General features: G+C 37.2%; 1 pseudogene; it reads right to left on the bottom strand.

Moving 5' to 3' along the window:
- Positions 1 to 7,140: 7,140 nt before the first annotated feature.
- LOC116464425 (ubiquitin carboxyl-terminal hydrolase 12-like) lies at positions 7,141 to 8,239 on the bottom strand (annotated as a pseudogene).
- Between the last annotated feature and the right edge of the window lie 8,625 nt (positions 8,240 to 16,864).

Genomic DNA, 16,864 nt, shown 5'->3' with positions numbered 1-16,864 from the left:
GTTTCACCGTGTTAGCCAGGATGGTCTCGATCTCCTGACCACGTGATGCGCCCTCCTCGGCCTCCCAAAGTGCTGGGATTACAGGCTTGAGCCACCGCGCCTGGCACAACTGTCTCAATGTATTTATTGAGAATAGATTCCTACTGTCATATATGACTAGCTGCTGAAATAACTGAACATGACAATGCTTTGACCCTCTGCATTGTTTTATGTGATGCTTGAGCTGTTAGAGGAATCACAAAAGATATATTTTAAGTGTTGAAGATAATTAATAGGTGTTATAACTTTTTTCTTTTTTTTTTTTTTAAGATGGACTCTCACTTTGTCACCCAGGCTGGAGTTCTGTGGCGCCAACTCGGCTCACTGCAACCTCCGCCTCATGGGTTCAATTAATTCTCCTGCCTCAGCCTCTGGAGTAGCTGGGATTACAGGCATGCACCACCATGCCTGGATAATTTTTCTATTTTTAGTAGAGACGGATTTCACCATGTTGGCCAGGCTGGTCTCGAATTCTTGACCTCAAGTGATCTGCCCACCTCCACCTCCCAAAGTGCTGGAATTACAGGCGTGAGCCACCGTGCCCTGCCCAATGTTATAACTTTTTATAATATCTCACCATATGGCCCATCATTATGGGATATTACTTAGTATTATTGTACTTTATGTTTGATAATAGATACTTTAATTACTTTTTAAACTGAGTTTTACAATATGTCATTTGAAATTATGAATTGATTCATTTGTTACGCATGCTTTTTAACCTTCAGAACTACGAGAAATTGCTCATGATATTCTCACAAACAAATCATATATGTTTTAATATGTATTGATTTCCACCTTGGGTGCTTTCTTTATTCTAGAAATTTTCTTCAGAATTTAGGGGGTAAACTCTTGTGTCAGACATTTTGCGTTCAAATAATAGCCCTGACTCATGCTGAAAATATAACCTTGAATAAAGCACATAATCTCTCTGACTCAGTTGTTTCATCTGTAAAGTAGACATATTGAAAGTACCACCTTTATAGCACTGTTGTGAGGATCATTTCAGTAATAAAATATAAAATAAAACATGCCACATTGAATGGGAAACATTAAATGATAACTACATTTTGTAATATTGCCTAACTTACAAATTTGAGAATGACTTATGACTCAACTGAACTACACACACAGTGTGTGTGTGTGTGTGTAACCATACATTGTAAGACAGAAGTTGAACCTGTTCTTAAATTATCATTGTGATAAAGGATACTTGAGTATAACCTTATTATTTGTTCCTATTATTTTTTGTTTATTTTCCTTTCCAAAAGATAGCTAACTAGACCATTGGGTTCCCTTGCCTCTCTCTGGGTAGTCCAAAGATAAACTTACTACCATTTTATTTTTAAGGGCTTTATTGATATATATTTTATATATTATATAATTCACCAATCTAAAATGTACAATTCAATGTTTGTGTTTGAAGAGTTGTTCAACCATCCCCATAATCAAATTTTGAAATATTTTCATCACTACAAAAAGAAATCCAAAAATTTTCACTCCTCATTCCCTCCCCTCCACACTACAGCTCTCAGACTATAATTTTTAAAAACAATTCTCATCATACATTAATTATGTAATAATTTCAACTAGACTCTTGGGATATCAATTATATTGATTAATTTTATTATACAAATTAATCAATATAATATTTAAATTTTATAGTCTTCTGAAGTAAAGATATATATATGTACTTTTAGGGGAAAATTATTTTTATTTAATTAAAAATTAAATAATTTCTACATTAAGATGTACTAACATTTAGAAATTATAAGGAAAACTTTTAAATTTCTAATTGAAGTATGATTTTTTCCCCTTTATAATAATCTTCTTCCAGTAAGGAGCTTTTTAAATTACCTAATAATTTGTACTGTAGAATTATATTTGCAATTATAAATATAAAGAAAAAATAAATTATCTGGGTAAATATGTTCTCAGATACCTTACATACATATAATTCATTATAAAATTTAAAAATCTTGATTCAATTAAAAATTACAAAATTATTGCTGTATATGCTGTGGTAGATGCTCTACTTTAAAATTAAGCCAGCTGTGGGAATCTGACCCAATGGCAGCCAATTAGTAGAGTTTTCTTTGAAATGTCATGAATGAAATAAAAACAAAGACCAGAAACCTTTCTTTAAACTTTTAACTGTTTTCCATATTAATAAATGTATAGGTGTACATGAGTGTGCGTGTACACATACATACACATACACATACACATAAACAAACACACACCTCCTTTTGAAAAAAGGACAAATAGCCAGTAAATATGTCCTCAGAAATGGGTTGTTTTCAAAATAAAATAACATTTGAATTGTGTTACTTTTCTCTCAAATTCTATGAGTGAGCTCATGTGAGTAGCACATCAAAATTTTTTCAGCACTGACACATTCATTTGAAACAAGAGAAACCGTCATTTGTTTAATGTTTTACGGACCAAATAAAAATATTAGCAAAACATCTAACTGTGGTGATTGTTATTCTAAACCATTTATTAAAATTCCACAAAATATAATGTGAAGCAAAGCTAGCTTATGTAAAATAAATTCTTACAAAAAATGATAAGAACAGACTTACAAACTAATTTTCAATAACATTTATATTTGATTTTGACATTTCTGAAATTTTAGGATAATGAAGTACTACAGAAAAATAAGAATATTTTCATTTGTATTAAAATATTCAAATACAAATTATGAGAGGAAACATTGTTCCATTAGTGAGATATTGAGCCATCTCAATGGATTATAATTGAAACAATGAGACACTTATCTATAAAATTCTGAATAAAATCTTAAGGCTAATGCATGTTTCACTCTCTGATTGAAATATATACCTACCTAAATTGGCTTCCAGAAAAGCAGGGACTTAAGAGTTCTAGGCTATGCTACTGTCTTAATGACTCAGGTTATTAAACAGCCTTATGTTTAGGGAGACTACACGTAGTGGAATTTCTGGAGATTTTATTAATGCGGTCTTACCAAGAATATGAGCTGTGAAAGACTTAAACAACATGAAATATCTTACTACAAATGCCTATTGAAAACCTTTATTTAGCCCTTTGAGAAATTGCCACACTGTTTTCCATGATGGTTGAACTAACTTACACTCCCACCAACAGTGTATAAAGATTCCCTTTTCTGCACAACCTCGCCAACATCTGTTACTTTGAAACTTCTAGTAATAGCCATTCTGACAAGTATGAGATGATATTTCACTGTGGCTTTGATTTGGGTTTCTCTAATGCTCAGTGATAATTGAATTTTTTTTCACATGCTTGTTGGCCACATGTATGTCTTCTTTTGACAAGTGTCCTCATGTCCTTTGCCTACTTTTTAATGCGGCTCCTGGTGTTTTGCTTGTAAACTTGTTTAAGGTCCTTATAGATATTATATATTAGACCTTTGTCAAATGCATAGTTTGCAAATATTTTCTCCTGTTCCATAGGTTGCCTGTGTACTCTGTTGATAGTTTCTTTGGCTATGGTGAAGTTCTTACATTTAAATACATCCTATTTGTAAATTTTTGCTATTACTATCATTGCTTTTGGGATCTTGGTCATGAAATCTTTGCCATTTTCTAGGTCCAGGATGGTAGTTTTCTAGGTTGTCCTCCAGGGTTTTTATAGTGTTGGTTTTCACATTTAAATCTTTATTCTGCCTTGAGTTAATTTTTGTATGTGAAATAAAAAATGGGTGCAGTTTAAATCTTCTCCATGTGGCTAGCCAGTTATCCCAACACCATTTATTGAATAGGAGGGAGTCTTTTCTCCATTGCTTGTTTTTGTCACTTTGTCAAAAATCAGATAATTTTAGGTGGGCAGCCTTATTTCTGAGCTCTATATTCTGTTCCATTAGTCTATGTGTCTGTGTTTATACCAGTGCCACATTGTTTTGGTTCCTGTAGCCCTGTAGTGTGTGTATGTATATGTGTGTGTGTGTGTATATATATATATATATATATATTTCACAAATAAACCAACTTTAATAGATATTATTTTGTATTTATATAGCGCCTTCTTCTAGAACCTTAAGTGCTTTACAGACATTATCTCTAATTAATCCCCACAACAACACTGTAAGGTAAGTATTACTCTCATTTTATAAGATACGGAGACTGAAGTACAGAGAGGTTAAGTGACTTGCCCAAGCTCACAGAGTTAAATTCACTGAAGAGCCAGGACATGAGTGCTTTAGCCTCCCAGCTCCCAGCCAAATACTTCATGATGGAATCTTTAATAAAAAGTGTTTTCAAGAAAGTATTAAGAGTAGTTATGTTATGAAAATGAGGTCTTTCTACTGCCATCAAGGAAAGAAAAAACCCTATACTGATGGTTAGAGGCCACGAGACCCACATAATACAACATTTCCTTCTTTCCCTGTTCCCAAGCCTCCTGGTTCCTGTCTTAAATAATCTTTTAAAGGTAAAGTTTCCAAGACAGAAACCATGAGACTTAAGAGGTGGGATTTAATTTAGAATATTTACTTTTAGTTACAATAATTTATAAAAATTTTTATTCCAATATACAAAATACGGGACAGCCATCCCAACAATCATGTACATAGTTACATAGCAATCAGCCACCGTTTACAACTTACACCAGCCTCGCATTTTAATCACAGTCAACCAACATACAACCTCACAATGCTTTCTTCATGGGTCACTTTTCTTGCTATACCTGTATTTTTCCCCCAACTCTGACCCTACATGTTTTAAACGTATACTGAGTTTCTGATAAACTTCAAAACATTTTACTTAGATCCAGTTGCATTAAGAAGAAAAAGTAAATGTGAGACTGTCACCCCACAGTCCCTCCCCTGACAAATCATACTACGAAGTATGGTGTAGATGTGAAAAAAGTATGTGATTACCAGGAACTCAATACATATACTAGAACTTGCTTTAATATGAAATTTAACTTGGCTTTTACTGTATTTTTTAATGCAAAAATGTAAAAACAAACACAACATAGTATTTCAATGCTGTACCTTTATGCAAATGATTTCATCTATCTTTCTTAAACATGTTGTGATATAGCTAATGTTAAAACTGACACAGCTTCACTTTCCTCTTTTTCTCTGTACTGAAAGTTGCAGAAATACAGCTTTAATTCCAAGACAATTTGGTTTACGCCCTCAAAATAAAAAGTGTGCCTCCACTTCCACTGCCCTGACTTTCCCCACATTGTTGATTGTGATTCTCTGTGGCATGTTGGTAGATCAGGCAAGCTGTATATCATTTGTACAAAACATCTCTAGCCAGGATAAGACTTTAGAAACTATTTTAAAAAGAAACTTGCCAAAATACTTTTAATATTTAGTGCAAATACTAAATATTATAATTTTCTCCCATCACATCTGTTTAAGCAGCCCAGTTACCTAAATGACCCTGTTAAAGGTCTGCTTATGGAACAAATAGGTGAAGTAATTTCCTGAGCCAAAAGGTACAGATAATAAATGTTAATAATAGCAGCAGACTAAAAACATTCCTTTTTGTTGTTTGTTTTCCATAGTCAACAGTCTTAGCAAAAGAACTTTAGAAAGTGGCAGATTTTTTTTTTTAATTTACTGCTTGAAAAGAGTTTAATAAAGAACATCCAAGGCCTGATTGCTATTATTCTGAATATAACTTTCAATAACTTTCTGCAAATTACATTTGGCTACTGTCAGACAACTTACTGATACATGGAAAAATGTCCAAAAAAACTGCAGTGGTTTACATACATTTTACATTACATATATTACTTCTTAAAACCCCCAACAGAATGAAGTCTTAGCGAACACAAATTTTAACTTCTGAACACCCTTCCAGTAAGATTTGTAAAGGTGGGGGGAAGGGGAGGAAGGACTTGTTTTTTGTATTCCTAGTCTACTTGATTAAAATGTAATCTTCAAAGGGTTTGTTTAGCTCACTATCCAGGCCGCTAGGGTTATGATGAACATTATTACTTCTTTCCAGGGTAAAAAATGACATCTGAAAATAACATAAATGCTATGACATGATTTTCCCAAGCATGACCTCAACTTAAAACATTAGAATACTTAAGAATTCTAAAGAATGGTATACCACCACTGCACTAGAATTTTTAATTATTCCAACAACTACAGGAATTTTTTATATAGTTTTTTAATTTTATGAAATTAAAGCTGAAGAAAATTACTGATTTAGAAACCATAATAAAAAGACAAATATTTAGCCAGAGATATAAGTTCCTCCTGAAACAGGATATTTACCTTCTCTCATTGCAGTTTTTCTCAAGGTATCTTACTCATTTCAGATATAATTTAAAATTCACCTTAAAAATAGAAACAAACAAAAGGGCCAGTTAAAATGACATTAACTAATAAAAATATGCTCAAATTTACTGACAGAATCATGGGCACTTCATACAATACTTAGACTCTACCAGTTTTAAGTAAAATAAATAAGGAAAAAATTATAATTATATAGCCAGTCTTTCCCCTTGTGGAAATAAAAAGCCACTTTCGACCAATTGCTCCCTACATATACATATACTGTATATTATTACAAGCTTCTTCAGAGACGCAAAGCATCTTTGTCTTCCCGACACTGGATTATCTAGCATGTTAGTTTTTACATCAGGAAGGCAACTGCAAGTGTTGGGCCCAAAAGTATTTCTGGTTTACTCTTGAAAAGACCACTGAATATACTTCTATACATACTGAACCAGGCAAATTTATGCAGTGTGTTCAACACCATCTCCTTATCAATACAACACAGATTCCGATTCTTTCTACTGCACCCCCAAGGAATTCAAAGCATTATTGGTGCAATTAGCAAGGAGAAAATGCCTGTCAATGACTTGAAGGCTGTTTTACAAGAGGAGCTGGTATCTCTGATTTCACCTCCTTGTATGGAACTGTACAGACAGCATGATACCTGAGCAAATAAATCAACTACCATGATCAGAAGGGCTTGTCAATCCATCGTCTTTGCTTTATCGTGTGCAAAGCATGCTACTGCCCCCTGAGCTTCCTGCATTTCTCTTTTCTTGAAAAATCAGTGCTTGATCCTTTCCAAAATAACCAGAAAAGAAATGAGGCAGAAAGTATCTCTTCATCACGATTCCCCCTCAGTCCCGAGACTGATAGAAAGGTATGTAACCAGACTCAGAGTTCTTTGAGGATCTGGTGTTAACCCGTAGAATTCTTCAGTAGCTTGTGCATCTATTTCTTCTACAATGTCATCAAACAACAACCAAAAATCATGACTCTTAACTATTGCAATATAATGGCCTCAATTGGGACCACTTCCACAGTGAACCACAACAGCAACAAGGTCGTACATTCTGTATGGATTGGTGGCATCACCTAAAGTGTTAAATAGACGAAGTTCTAAAGGAAAAACTACCCGGTAAGAGAGTTTTGTATATCGATGAAGTTGATCCATATATTTAAATCTCTTCAAGTGTAGAGCTAGAATCATGGGCAGTTTTTAAACTTTCATCCGTTTGTGTGCTTCCTGTTTGCTGCGACGCTCTTCACAGTAATACTTGTACTCACTGCATAGAGTTTCTGTGTTGCTGAAACCCCTTAAGCAGTGAGTAATTGATGTATTTTGTTCCACGTCAACAGAAAGGTCTAAAAAATCTTCATCTTTGCTGCTTATAGTTTCAAGACGTCTGGTTTCATTAGTTAATGTTCCCTGAAAAATCTCATGAACCCACGTTGGGTCTGGTGTGCTGTTATTATTTGCATTATCAATATTATCATTAGGTTAGCGACCATTTTGTTTTTCCTGCTTTCTCTCTTCTTGTAAAATATCACCAATTGTATTTAGTAGGTAATTTAAGAATTCATGGGCATCTTGTTTCATGTAGTTGTCAAAAAGCTCATTTTCTTTCTGTAATCTTGTGATGAACTTCTTAGGAGGTATTACTCCAACCTTTTTCTTCTGAGTGGCTATGCTGTGGAAGAGATCGGCTAAGCATGTAAGAAGGCTCTCCTTTTTCCTAGGTTGACTCTTATATGCAAGAACTTTTTCCCGAAATGGACGACAAAAATAAAGTGCTTGAAGAACTGAATTGCAGTAGCAGGTATTCCCAAAATTGACTAATCCAAAATAATGCTCATTGACTGGAAACTGTTCTGGACCAATCTCTTTGATGCCGAAGCATTGGCGCCCATGGTACAGATGGAGGCGAATTTGGAGACTGTCATTAGGCTTTCCATCTGGCCAGCGCCATCTTCCACCCAATCATAGCGGCGGAGCTGGGCGGGGGAGGACGGGAGCAGGGCCGCCCGCTTGCACCGTAGCCCACGGGCGGACCCTGAGCCGCCGCCGACCCACGCATCGAGCCCGCTGGGCCTCCACTGCCGTCATCGCCGCCGGCCCCCTCAGGTACTCCCGGCCCTAGCCCCCACCTGCCGGCCGCTATTTTTTTTTTTTTTTTTTTTTGGAGGGTTTTTTTTTTTTTTTTTTTTTTTTTTGAGTTTCCGCTCTGTCGCCCAGGCTGGAGTGCCATGGCGCGATCTCGGCTCACTGCAACCTCTGCCTCCCGGGTTCAAGCGATTCTACTGCCTCAGCCTCCTGAATAGCTGGCAATACAGGCGCGTGCCACAATGCCCAGCTAAATTTTGTATTTTTAGTAGAGATGGGGTTTCACCATGTTGGTCAGGCTGGTCTCGAACTCCTGACCTCGTGATCCGCCCTCCCCAAGTGCTGAAATTATAGGCGTGAGCCACCGTGCACGGCCCCGCCCTGTAGTATATTTTGCAGTTGGGTACCGTGATGCTTTCATTTCTGTTCTTTTCTCTTAGGATTGCCTTAGCTACTCCGGCTCTTTTTTGTTTCCATATGAATTTTATAATAGTTTTATCTAGTTCTTCGAAGAATATTATTGGTAGTTTGATAGGAATAGCATTGAATCTGTAAATTGTTTTAGGCAGTATGACCATTTTAATGATATTGATTTTTCCTGTTAATGAGCATGGAATGGTTTTTCATTTATTTGTGTGATCTCTGACTTCTTTCTGCATTGTTTTGTAATTCTCACCGTAGAGCTCTTTCACCTAACTGGCTAGCTGTATCATTCTTTTTGTGGCAGCTGTAAATGCAATTGCATTCCTGATTTGGCTCTCAGCTTGACTGTTGGTGAACAGGAATGCTAGTGATTTTTGTGCATTGATTTTGTATTCTGAAACTTTGCTAAAGTTGTTTATCAGATTAAGAAGCTTTGTGGCCATGACTATGGGGTTTTCTAGATATAGAATCATTTCTTCTGCAAACAGGGGTAGTTTGACTTTCTCTCTTCCTATTTGGATGCCATTTATTTATTTCTCTTACCTTATTTCTCTGGCCAGGACTTCCAATACTATGATGAACAGGTGTGGTGAGACAGGGCATCCTCATCTTGTGCCAGTTTTCAAGGGAAATACATTCAGCTTTTGACTGTTTAGTATGATTTTGTCTGTGGATTTATGATAGATGGCTCTTATTACTTTTAAGTTGTTCATTACTGGGTAACATATAGGAAAATAAATATAGTAAAATAAAAGGAATAGAAGTTGTTCTACCACAAAGACACATGCAAGCATATGCTCATTGTAGCACTATTCGCAATAGCAAAGACATGGAATCAACGTAAATGCCCATCAATGACAGATTGGATAAAGAAAATGTGGTACATATATACCATGGAATACTATGCAGCCAGAAGAAAGAATATTATATCCCTTCTGGGAACATGGGTGGAACTGGAGGCTATTATTCTAGCAAACTAATACGGGAACAGAAAACCAAATACTGCATGCTTTCACGTAAAAGTGGAAGCTAAATAATGAGAACACATGGCAACAAAAAGGGGAACAAGAGATACTTAGGCCTACTTGAGGGTGGAGGGTGGAAGGAAAAGGAGGATCAGAAAAAATAACTATTGGGCACTATGCTTAGTACCTGGGTGACAAAATTTGCACAAGCCCCTATAACATGAGTTTGTCAATATAAAAATCCTGCACTTGTATCCCTAAACCTAAAATAAAACTTTATAAGGACAATTTTACTTTAGCCGGCCTGGCGTGGTGGCTCAGGCCGGTAATCTCAGCACTTTGGGAAGCCGAGGTAAATGGATCATGAGGTCAGGAGTTCGAGACCAGCCTGACCAACATGGTGAAATCCCGTCTCTACTAAAAATACAAAAATTAGCCTGGTGTGGTGGCATGCGCCTGTAATTGCAGCTACTCAGGAGGCTGGGCAGAAAAATCGCTTGAACCCGGGAGGCAGGGGTTGCAGTGAGCAGAGATTGCGCCATTGCACTCCAGCCTGGGTGACAGAGCGAGACTCCATCTAAAAAAAAAAAAAAAAAAAAAAAAAAAAAAAAAAAGTTCTGAAATACACGTGCAGAATGTGCAGGTTTCTTACATAGATATACATGTGCCATGGTAATTTGCTGCACCTATCAACCCGTCATCTAGGTTTTAAGTGCTGCATGCATTAGGTATTTGTCCTAATGCTCTACCTCCCCTTGCTTCCTACCCCTGACAGGCCCCAGTGTGTGATGTTCCCCTCTCTGTACCCATGTGTTCTCATTGTTCAACTCCCACTTATGAGTGAGAACATGAAGTGTTTTGTTTTCTGTTCCTGTATTAGTTTGCTGAGAATGATGGCTTCCAGCTTCATTCATGTCCCTGCAAAGAACATGAACTCATTCTTTTTTATGGCTGCATAGTATTCCATGGTATATATGTGCTGAATTTTCTTTAATCTATCATTGATGGGCATTTGGGTTGGTTCCAAGTCTTTGCTATTGTGAACAGTGCCATAATAAACATACATGTGCATGTGTCTTTATAGTAGAATGATTTATAATCCTTTGGGTATATACCCAGTAATGGGATGGCTGGGTCAAATGGTATTTCTGGTGCTAGATGCTTGAGGAATTGCCACATTGTCTTCCACAATGGTTGAACTAATTTACACTCCCACCAACAGTGTAAAAGCGTTCCTATTTCTCCACAGCATCACTGGCATCTGTGGTTTCCTGACTTTTTAATAATTGCCATACTAACTGGTGTGAGATGGTATCTCACTGGTTTTGCTTTGCGTTTCTTTAATGACCAGTGATAATGAGCTTTTTTTCATATGTTTGTTGGCCGCATAAATATCTTCTTTTGAGAAGTGTCTTTTTGATGTGTTTTTTTTTTCTTGTAAATTTAAGTTTCTTATAGATTCTGGATATTAGCCCTTTGTCAGATGGATGGATTACAAAAATTTTCTCCCATTCTGTAGGTTTCTTGTTCACTCTGATGATAGTTTCTTTTGCTGTGCAGCAGCTCTTTAGTTAAATTAGATCCCATTTGTCAATTTTGACTTTTGTTGCAATTGCTTTTGGTGTTTTAGTCATGAAGTCTTTGCCCATGCCTACATCCTGAATAGAAAAAAAAACTACTTTAAATTTCACATGGAACCAAAAAGGGGCCCGTATAGGCAAGATAATTCTAAGCAAAAACAACAAAGCTGGAGGCATCATGCTACCTGACTTCAAACTATACTACAAGGCTATGGTAACCAAAACAGCATGGTACTAGTACCAAAACAGATATATAGACCAATGGAACAGAACAGATACCTCAGATATAACACCACACATGTACAACCATCTGATCTTTGACAAACCTGACAAAAATGAACAACAGGGAAAGGATTCCCTATTTAATAAATGGTGCTGGGAAAACTGGCTAGCCATATGCAGAAAACAGAAACTGGACGCCTTCCTTACACCTCATACAACAATTAACTCAAGACGAATTAAAGTCTTAAATGTAAAACCATAAAACCCTAGAAGAAAACCTAGGCAACTTTTTTTTTAAATAAAAGAAATAAAACCTGTATTTGAACAGTATTAAGGCATTTTACAGTGCTTATTCTGTGTTGTATCAGCACCATTTTAACATGCTATGTACAATATAAGTAGTAGGTAAATTCAGACTTCAATCTACTGGTACATCACCATTGTTTACATTAAATGAAAACAATGTAAAATCATAATTTTTAATTTTTTTCAGAAGCAGAAACAAATGTAGGAAAGATGATTTCTAATATAAGAGAATTATGCATGATTTTAGTATTTGGCTTCCCTGTCTTTATAGGATTACCACTTTACAATAAATGAGAAAGAAAGATGCAAAGTCATTTTCCTAAAAAAGAGCATGTAGAGTCTTAAAAATGTTATAGAACCAGGCCATCGTCACAGCTATTTTGAAGCACAAGACTAATAATTGTCTATACACATATACCATTGCCAATGGCTAAATTACAAAGGGAAACTTGTAGAATGCCTGCTTCTTAAAATGTCTTTATAATGCACATTTTCAAAGGAGAAGGCATACTTACTGTAACAATTGAATTTCTTCGAGTCTGTGTAAAGGAGATGCTTGCACTCTCAGAATAATATAGATTTCTTTAAAAGCTTTTGCCAAGGGAAAATTTATACTTTCATTTATAGTTTCTATGTAATTTTCACATAAAGTATAGTATGCAATTTGGTTTTATACGCAAAACAGAGCTGTGCCTTCAAATTTACATAGTCACATAAGATAATATAGGTATAAATCAACATTTATAAATCTAATAATCACATAATAAAGAAATAAAGTAATGTAATACCATATATACATATAGAGAGAGACAGAGAGATAAAGGCAGCAGTAGAGATAGGAAGAGAGATAGAGAAAGACGGAAACAGAGAGAGAGATTTATTATGGGAATTGGCTCATGAAATTATGGAGACTGAGAAGTCCCACCATTTTTCATGTGCAAGCTGGAGAATCATGAAGGCCAGTGATATAATTTTGTATATTTCTAAAGGCCTGAAAACTGCAGGATCCACTGGTGTAAGTCCTGGACACCACAGGCCTGAGAACCAAGAGCGTCAATATCTGAGAGCAGAAGATGAAACTTCCAGTTCAAGAAGAGAGATAATTTCCCCTGCTTCTGCCTTTTTGCTGTATTTGGGCTCTCAATAGATTGGTTGACACCTAACAGATTGTTAAAAGTAGATTGTCTTTACTCAGTCTATTGATTCAAATGCCAACATCTTCCAGAAACACTCTCACAGACAGACTCAAAAATTATGTTTTTCCAGCTCTCGGGGCATCCCTTAGCCCAGTTAAGTTGACGCCTAAAGTTAACTATTACAACAGCCTTTGGAGTCTGACTGCTGCCACAGTGCATTTGAAATTCAGGCATTTTATTGTTTGTATCACTATTTTTTTTTTTTGCCAAATTGTATTCAATTATGTAGATATACAAACGTTTATTTGTGTATACAGTTGAAGAACATTTTACTTGCATTCAGTTTTGGTTGATTACAAGGAAAGGATACTATAAACATTGATGTATAGGTTTTTTATTTCACTTGGGTAAAAACCTAGGAGTGTAGTTTCTAGAAATGATGAGTATTTGCTGCACTTTATTTTTAAAAAAAAGACCAAAATGTTTTCCATATTAGATGCAAACTTCCTCATTCCTACCAGTAATATATGAGTGTCCCAGTTACTCAGCATACTCAGATTTTAAAAAAAATACCCATTTTCATTTTAAAATGCATTTCTAGAATGCCTAATAACGTTAAGAATTTTATATTGCACTTACCTGTCATTTATATTTCCTCAGTGGTAAAGTTTTTAAATCTTTCATCTATTTTATTGGAGTGTTTTGTTGTTGTTATTGAGTTTTTCAAGAGTTATTTTTATGTTCCTCATAGAAAGCCATTATTAATTACAGAATTTATAAATATTTCCCACAAAAAAACTGCCTTTTTATCCTCTTCACATGTCTTTGAAAGAGTGGATGTTTTGAGCTTACAACTGGGAAGGACCAAGGTGGCCAGCTAGAAGCAGCAATGATCAGAGGCTCCCATCGAAAAGATCCCAAACGGCATGGAATCCTGCATTGGAAACTAAGGTATCTAGGTTTTGTCATTAGGACTGACTAGGCTTCTGGAATTATCCGGAGAGAGGAAGGAAGAGCAGTGGAAGGAAGCTTCCCACCTAAGAGCCACACAGGGCAGGGGAGCCCCCACCCTCAGCCAAGGGAGGCAGTGAGTGAGCGTGCTATCCAGCCTGGGAAACCATGCTTTCTCCACAGAACTGTGCAACACATGGATCAGAGGATCCCACTTGTGAGCCCATGACACCAGGGCTTGGCTCCCAACCATAGAGGTGCTCAAATTCTCAACAGCCACTTGGCTAGAATCTGCCTAAGCCTGCCAAGTTCCAGGGGAAGGGGCGGCCATCGCCACTGCTGCAGCTGCCTGCTTTCTAAGCCAGCTGAGCTCCTCGGGGGAAGGGTGGCAGCAACACCTCCACTGCAGGGACTCCCTGCAAGAACTCCAACAGCTCCAGCCAGGGGCTCAGGAATAAAACTCTGATATCCCTGGGACTGAGCCCCTAAGGGGATGGTTGGCCATAGTCTCCACAGACCAGGAGACTTAGTCTTTCCTCCTGCTAGCTCTGAGGAATCTGGGAAGCCCTGATGAGTGGGTTTCCATCCAGTGTAGCACACCCCCTCTACCAAGGGACAGCCAAAGTGCTTTGTTAAATGAATCCTGCTTCTAATGCCATCCAACTGGGTGAGACACCCCCACCCCCCAACAAACAAGGGCTGTCAGACACTCTAAACAGGAGCATTCCTACTGGCATCAGGTCAGTTCCCCTCGAGGTCAGAGATCCCAGAAGAAGGAGCAGGCATCCGTGTTTGCTCTTCTCCAGGCTCCTCGAGTGACATCTCCAGGTGCAGGAGGGAACCAGATAGAGGGGACCTGAAGTTAATTCCCCGACAAACTACAGCAGCCCTACAGAAGAGGGACCTGACTATTGAAAGACAAACAAATAGAAAGCAACAACAACAGCATCGACAAAAAAAGTCCCCACAGAAACTTAAACCAAGGGTCAACAGTCTCAAAGATTGAAACCAGACAGAATCCAGGAGCTGGTTTTTTGAAAAGATCAACAAAATTGATAGACCACTAGCAAGACTAATAAAGAAGAAAAGAGAGAAGAATCAAATAGATGCAATAAAAAATGAAAAAGGGGATATCACCACCAATCCCACAGAAATACAAACTACCATCAGAGAATACTACAAACACCTCTATGCAAATAAACTAGAAAATCTAGAAGAAATGGATAAATTCCTCGACAAGTACACCCTCCCAAGACTAAACCAGGAAGAAGTTGAATCTCTGAATAGACCAATAACAGGTTCTGAAATTGTGGCAATAATCAACAGCTTACCAACCAAAAAGAGTCCAGGACCTGATGGATTCACAGCCGAATTCTACCAGAGGTACAAGGAGGAACTGGTACCATTCCTTCTGAAACTATTCCAATCGATAGAAAAAGAGGGAATCCTCCCTAACTCATTTTGAGGCCAGCATTGTCCTGATACCAAAGCCTGGAAGAGACATAACCAAAAAAGAGAATTTCTGACCAATATCCTTGAAGAACATTGATGCAAAAATCCTCAATAAAAACTGGCAAACCGAATCCAGCAGCACATCAAAAAGCTTATACACCATGATCAAGTGGGCTTCATCCCTGGGATGCAAGGCTGGTTCAACATACGCAAATCAATAAATGTAATCCAGCATATAAACTGAACCAAAGACAAAAACCACATGATTATCTCAATAGATGCAGAAAAGGCCTCTGACAAAATTCAACAATGCTTCATGCTAAAAACTCGCAATAAATTAGGTATTGACGGGACGTATCTCAAAATAATAAGAGCTATCTATGACAAACCCACAGCCAATATCATACTGAATGGGCAAAAACTGGAAGCATTCCCTTTGAAAACTGGCACAAGACAGGGATGCCCTCTCTCACCACTCCTATTCAACATAGTGCTGGAAGTTCTGGCCAGGGCAATCAGGCAGGAGAAGGAAATAAAGGGTATTCAATTAGGAAAAGAGGAAGTCAAATTGTCCCTGTTTGCAGATGACATGATTGTATATCTAGAAAACCCCATCGTCTGAGCCCAAAATCTCCTTAAGCTGATCAGCAACTTCAGCAAAGTCTCAGGATACAAAATCAAGGTACAAAAATCACAAGCATTCTTGTACACCAATCACAGACAAACAGAGAGCCAAATCATGAGTGAACTCCCATTCACAATTGCTTCAAAGGGAATAAAATACCTAGGAATCCAACTTACAAGGGATGTGAAGGACCTCTTCAAGGAGAATTACAAACCACTGCTCAATGAAATAAAAGAGGCTACAAACAAATGGAAGAACATTCCATGCTCATGGGTTGGAAGAATCAATACCGTGAAAATGGCCACACTGCCCAAGGTAATTTATAGATTCAATGCCATCCCCATCAAGCTACCAATGACTTTCTTCACAGAATTGGAAAAAATGACTTTAAAGTTCATATGGAACCAAAAAACAGCCCGCATCCCCAAGTCAATCCTAAGCCAAAAGAACAAAGCTGGAGGCATCACGCTACCTGACTTCAAACTATACTACAAGGCTACAGTAACCAAAACAGCATGGTACTGGTACCACAACAGAGACATAGATCAATGGAACAGAACAGAGCCCTCAGAAATAATGCCACATATCTACAACTATCTGATCTTTGACAAACCTGACAAAAACAAGAAATGGGGAAAGGATTCGCTATTTAATAAATGGTGCTGGGAAAACTGACTAGCCATATGTAGAAAGCTGAAACTAGATCCCTTCCTTACACCTTATACAAAAATTAATTCAAGATGGATTAAAAAATGTTAGACCTAAAACCATTAAAATCCTACAAGAAAACCTAGGCAATACGATTCAGGACATAGGC

This window comes from Hylobates moloch, unplaced genomic scaffold (genome assembly GCF_009828535.3).
Source record: "Hylobates moloch isolate HMO894 unplaced genomic scaffold, HMol_V3 SCAFFOLD_650, whole genome shotgun sequence".
Taxonomy (NCBI): domain Eukaryota; kingdom Metazoa; phylum Chordata; class Mammalia; order Primates; family Hylobatidae; genus Hylobates; species Hylobates moloch.
This window is presented reverse-complemented; position numbering and strand designations above follow the sequence as displayed.